Source organism: Triticum dicoccoides, chromosome 2B, assembly GCF_002162155.2.
Source record: "Triticum dicoccoides isolate Atlit2015 ecotype Zavitan chromosome 2B, WEW_v2.0, whole genome shotgun sequence".
Lineage (NCBI taxonomy): Eukaryota > Viridiplantae > Streptophyta > Magnoliopsida > Poales > Poaceae > Triticum > Triticum dicoccoides.
Window position 1 is genome coordinate 211,277,708 of NC_041383.1, and position 6,435 is coordinate 211,284,142.

Consider the following 6,435-nt stretch of genomic DNA (forward strand, 5'->3'; position numbering starts at 1 on the left):
CAGCTGCATAGGGAACGGGGGCGGGACCATGGCAGGCGCAGGCCTGGCGTAGATGTCACAGATGTCCTCTGCAAGGGCCTTGCCGGGCCCCCGACAAGGGCCTTGCCGCGGCGTTGTAGTCGTCTTTGGCAAGGACATTGCCGGAGGTCTTGTGTGCCTTCTTGGAAAGGATCTTGCTGAGGTTCGTCGCCCTCTATTCCTCCTCTGATTTGGATTATCTCTTGTCTTCACAAAGATCTGCATGCCACCACAAAAGTGCCCCCTAAGCCTTGGTCCCAATGAAGTTGGGGGAACTTGGGATCAAGGGTGGCGCATCCTGTTGGCGTGGGGTTGGGCAAGTTGCCCCGGCAAGACTCTTGTCGGGGTTGTGGATCCTGCCCCGGCAAGACTCTTGTCGGGGTTGTGGATCCTGCCCCGGCAAGGCCCTTGCTGGGCAGAATCGCCTTGTCCTCTTGGTCTTATGGTCTTGGCGCAACGTTGGTTGTTTCTGTGGCTCCGGTCCTCCCCCTTGCCCTGCTTAGTGTGGTCGTGGCCATGCGGCTTTGACTGCATGTGCACTTAGTAAGGGTTACAAAGTAGTGCCCCTATTTTAGTACACCGACCGGAGCCCCCGGGCCTGGGCCATACATAAGCGCAGCGCGGTTGTTGGGCTAGGCCCAAAAACAGTGCGCGGGCCGGCGGGGCGGTTTTTCCATTGCAGTAACTTTTCGCCCACTGCGCTTCCCCATGACCCGCGTTGAATGTGTAACGTGGGGTCGTGCGTGACGTGGGGGGCATGCGTGGAGCGGTTGCTGCAGGAATGCGTCACGTCAAAATTAATGGCAAAGAGACGTCCCGCGCCTTCCCCATAAAAAGGAATAACCGCGGGCGCGCGGCTCATTTACCCTCTGCTTCCCCCCACCCCCAATCTTGGCATCGCCGTTCTCGTCTTCTTCTTCCTCAAGCCCCTATTCATCGCCGCCGCTCCCCCCACTGCCCTCAACCCCTTTCTCCCTCTCCAGCCGCCATGGCGCCCAAATCTGGCAAAGGCAAGGGCACAACCAAGGAGACGAAGGGGAAGGAGGTGCCGGAGAGCGAGGCGGCGGTGCGGTGGGCGCAGTCCACCTATTTTGTCCCGTCGTCGGTTGATGCCCTCGAGCTCAAGGACTATTTCAAGCCCCTGTGGGGGGCGGCGACATCGGCGCATCCCGCCACATGCGCCCTCCCTGCAGATTGCGGCCCAGATGGCCGGGAACGGTACCCATTTTTTGTCGACTTCTTCTATTGTGGGCTCTGCCCTCCTTTTTCCGATTTCTTCAATGACATCATGCACACTTTCGGCTTCAACCTGCTGGACCTCACGCCGAATGCGGTGGCGTATTTGGCGTGCTTTGCCCACCTCTGCGAGGGGTTTGCCAGAGTAGTGCCCAGCACGACACTTTTCAGCCATTATTTCTCCCCCCGCGTCCAGCCTGGGGGCGCCCTTTCTGGAACCATCGCCTGGATCCCGAGGGCCCAGGAAAAGGGGGCGTACCCAGAAGGCGCCACGAAGGAGAGCTGGGAAGAATGGCGGGGCCAGTGGTGCTGGATCATGGAGGAGGACCCGCGGGAGTTCTACCGGAGAGTTCGTCGGGAGCCGCTGCCCCACGGCGCAGACTGGGGCGACCTCGACCCTAACGACAAGAAATTCTTGATTGCCACCACCAGGATCCGCCACCTCATCGAGGCTGGGCTCACCCTGGAGATGATCGCGGCGGATTTCATTCACCGCCGAATTGCTCCGCTGCACAGGAAAGGGAGGCCGGCCTGGGATTTCAGGAACACGGCTGACATCATGAGGCTCCACACCGGCCTGCAGAACAACCTCACGGTGCTGGGGCAGTCCTGGTACTGTTGGAGGCTCTTCCAACTTGACGTGTACGCCGACGGTAGGGTGGAGAGGACCGGCAGGGCGGCGAAGTCCGGCAAGGTCGTCAAAGGACCGTTGTTCGGGCTGCCGCCGGGTGTGGTCCCACTGAGCAACAACACCCGGCAGGCCGAAATCCTTGCCATGATGCCAGCCTTCAATGCACACGGCCTTGACCCAAACTGGGTCGAGCTCCCGGCATAGCAGGTGCAGAACTTCTTCGACAACCTCCTCGTAGAACTTGCTCACGATGAGCCAGTGCTCATCCAGGACACCGCCCAGGAGGAGCTGAACTACATCACCCACAGGGCGGCAAAGGCGGGGCTCGCCAGGCTAGCCGACAAGGCTGGCGGCATGGAGAACGAGGCCGCCATGGCCGCAAAGGAAGAGGAACTCACCCGGTGGGTGAAGGCCGCCCAAGGGGCAGGCGGTGGCAGTGTCGAGGCCCCTCCTACTAGGGATGCGGTTGAAGAATCATCCGAGGAGGAGGTCGAGGCCGTCAACCCCTCAGTCGCAAAGAAGAGACGCACCCTGCGCCGGGACAGCTCTGGTGAGCCGGTCCGACGAGGCAGGGGCGAGCCGCGGCAGGCGGCACCGACGGGAGCCGCGCGCGTGACGTGGGCCGCGGAGGCGAAGAAGAGAGCCGCGGTGGCGAAGAAGACGGTAGCTGCCTCTTCTTCATCCAAACGCTACCGGACTCCATCGCCTTCTCCTCCCCCGGCAAGCGCGAACGAGGACGTCATCTTTGACTTCTTGTCCCTCAGCCCGAGGAGGAAAAGGAAAGCAACAGACGAGGAGACAGAGGAGGAGTGAGCATCATATCCCTGTCATTCCTGTCTTTTCTAGCAGAGTTGTTTGCTTATCTTGACTTGTTTTGTCTTGGCAGGGACGCGAAGACGTTGGCCCAGCGGGTGAGGAAGAGGGCCAGGGCCTCGGCAAGAAGCCAGCCCCCGGCAGGCACCCCAAGTGCACCGCTGGTGGTGGAGAGCAGCCCGGATGACGGCAGCCCGCGGCTCAGCCCCCAGTGTAAGTTTATCACCTGTTCCTTGTCAATGTGTGCTGGGAAGGGTGATCTTTTTGGAACTGACCTTGCTATGGCCGCAGGAGAAGGACGGCAGTAGGAGGACCCACTAGGGACCACCTCCAACACGCCGCCTCCATTGACCACACCGCCCCGTGGGGCGTCCCAAGCAAGGGCGCCAAGCACTGAGCCCATGCACACGGAGGAGGAGGAGGTGAACCTAGGTGCTGGTGGGTCCACCCCGGCAATGAAAGTTGGTGAGGAGAGAGCCACCTCTCCCCAGCCCGGCACAGGTGAGTCCATCCATCCCCTGTTTTTGCCACTTTCTTCTGCTCTCTTTTTCTTCTTCTTGGTTTGGCTCTGCCTCACCCTCTATGCTGGTATCCAGGTGCTCCCTCGGCTGACCGGGGAACCACCGACGCCACCATCGAGGAGATCGCCAAGGATGCGGAGGCCGAGGCCACCAAGATCGCCTCCGATGAAGCCGCCAAGGATGCGGAGGAAGCTGCCGCGGGGTCTGCTGAGGAGCCCGGCAAGGCCACCGATGAGGAGGCCGGCGAAAGGCCTGCCGGGGACACTGGAAAGGGGCCTGTCGGGGACACCGGCAGGGGTGCTACGGCTGAGGAGGAGGCCGGCAAGGGGCCTGCCGGGGAGGCCGACAGGGGCACCACTACCGAGGAGGAGGCGGTCGATGATCAACCCTACTCCTCCGCTGCCTCTAGCTCAGGCAGGTACCTGAAGGTGGGCAACAACTTGTTCGTCCACCTTCCGAGGACGATGAGCACTGGAGCGCCTGTCGAGGGGGAAATTTTTTGATGACGAGGTGCTTGCCGCCGCCGGGCTTGAGCTTGTTGACGAGCCGAGCTCTGGCGGCGGCTCCCAAGAGGAGCGGCTCCTCCAGGCCCTGAGCGCCAACTTCAACAAGCTCCAGGCGCTCCACCGCGCCCGTATGGACCAAGGAAGGACCAAGGAGGCGGTGGTGAACAAGACGGAGGCTGACCTTGAGAAGCACGTCACCGAGGCGCATGCCTAATTCCACCAGGCCCACGAAGAGCTTAAGGCCGCCCAGGAGCAGCTGGCTGAGCGCAAACAAGAGCTCGTATTCAAGCAGTCCGACATCGAGAAGGCCCAGGAGATGGCGAAGGCGCAAGCCGACAAGGACGAGGCCATCCGGCACCAACGCAAGGCTGCACTAAACTCCTATGAGGAGGATCTTGCCGCCTGTGAGGTGGCGCTTGCCGCCAAACTCCGCGGCAAGGATGAGGAGGTCGAGAAGCTTGCCACAGCGCGGACCCAAGAGCTGGAGCATAAGCACAAGGAGGCGCTCGATGCCCAGGCCCTGGCCCACAGCAGCAAGGTGAAGGAGTTGGAGACGGAGCGGGACGGCCTGGTGAAGCGGACCTTAGAGCTATCCTCAGAAAAGAACACGCTCAACAAGGCCCTGGTCGAGGCACAATCCAAGGTCCTTAGCAGAGTTGAGCAGCTTAACACCGCCAACGACACCATCAAGGACCTGAAGCTTAAGCTGGAGGGCCTTGAGGGGGCGCTCGAGGAGGCCAAAACCCGAGAGGGGACCCTGACCCAGCGCTTGGCGGCGGAGGAGTTGCTCCGGGCGAACGCGGCTACCAATTTCAAGGACCAGGTTGATGGCGAGAAACGTTGGACTGGTCGCCTTGTCGCCATTCCCAACAGAATCACCAAGCAACTGGCCAAGATGAAGATGTCGGATGTGAAGTATGCCACAGAACCAAATCTGAGCCCCAACGCCAGTCTGACCATCTTCTTTGAGAGTGTCCTCAGGGCTCTGGAGCAGCTCCACTCCAATCGGGCAATCTCCTTGGCCGATGAGGCCCGGATGCTTTGCCAGGGTGCCATGACCAAGGTCCTCACCAAGCTGGCGCACTGGAACCCCAGCCTCGACTTTGATGCCTTGCTTGATAGCTTGCCGGGTGACGCGTTCCTCGCAGTGCTCGAGGAGGGCATCGAGCCCGTCATCAGCCGCATCAGCAGGATCCAGAGGCTGGAGGGCCACCGTCGGGACTAGAAGCCCCGTTTCTTGCTGCCGCTGCAGGTTCATGACCAAGAGAATTCATATCTCTAGTTAGAACTGCAACAACAATTGTAATATGACTCTGCAGTACTTTTAATATGATGCATGTTATTTCCCTATTCAACCTTTCTCTGTACGTCCACACTACGCCTACTGGGTGGGCTCGCCGGCGCGAAAACCCAAACCGCTATGCTTTGAAGGACGGATCCTTTAGCGGCTGGCAGGGTGTGCTTGCCGCCGTGCGAGCCACCTTGCCGTTCTTAGCACGGACGCCTGAACTACCGAGCGGACTCGAGACAGAGTGAGAGCGTTTCCAATAGCGGAAGGCCACCCTGCCGCCCTCGGCGCAGCCGCTCGATCTATCGAGCGGACTCGAAAAAGACCAAGAGCATTGCCGATGACAGAAGGGCCCCACTGCGTGCAGGTTTCACGTACACAGGAAAGATCTCCGAGGAAGATAACCTTGTATAAGAAAGAATTATTGGAAGTTTTTGTGTGACATAGCTTTTTCGTCGTCGCATGGGCGTTTGCTGCATCTGATGGCAGGGCTACTCGCTCGGTCGCCTTCTTCCTTGGAAGCCATGGAGACGAAGGACCATTGAAACAGCTCGCGAACCAGATTCTCTCAACAAATGCGCCCCCTACCTGGCGCGCCAAAGATGTCGGTGGAAACGACACCTATGGGATCAAAACGGGATCCCTACTATGGTTGGGGGCGCGGGGTTGAGAGGAGAGTGGGATCGGAGGCCAATTCAGTGGACACAGGGCGTTTACCCAGGTTCGGTCCGTGTCGTGCGTAATGCCCTACTCCTGCCTAAGATCTCTATTTGAGTGTTCTTGTTGTTCTTGAGCTAGCTACAACCAGCGTAACTTGTCCAAAGATCCGAATCCTTCTCATGGATGCCTTGGGCCTCCTTTTATAGGCAAGGGGATCGCCATAGTGGCACCAGGAGGTGGCATCGGGGTACTGTGTTTAAGCCTATCGATAGCCATATGGGACAAGGCACATTAAATGCGAACCCACGTCCCGTCCGCCATCGCTCCACCCTGCTTCGACACGCGCCGAGCCAGCAAGGCACATGACACCATGTAGACTAACAGGCATCTGAGGTGGCGCCATGTAGGCTGGCAGGTAGCTGAGGTGGCGTGGCGGTAGGGCCTTCATGAAGATTTTCATGCCACTGCATAGGCATGCACTGAGTTGGCCCAGAAGCCCCCTGTTGACACGTAGGTGCCTGCCCAGCTGGTGGGCTGGTAGCTGCATAGGGAACTAGGGCGGGACCATGGCAGGCGCATGCCTAGCGTAGATGTCACAGATGTCCTCGGCAAGGACGCTGCCGGAGGTCTTGTGTGCCTTCTTGGCAAGGATCTTGCCGAGGTTCGTCGCCCTCTATTCCTCCTCTGATTTGGAGTATTTCTTGTCTTCACAAAGATCTGCATGCCACCAGAGAAGTGCCCCCCCCCCGAGCCCTGGTCCCA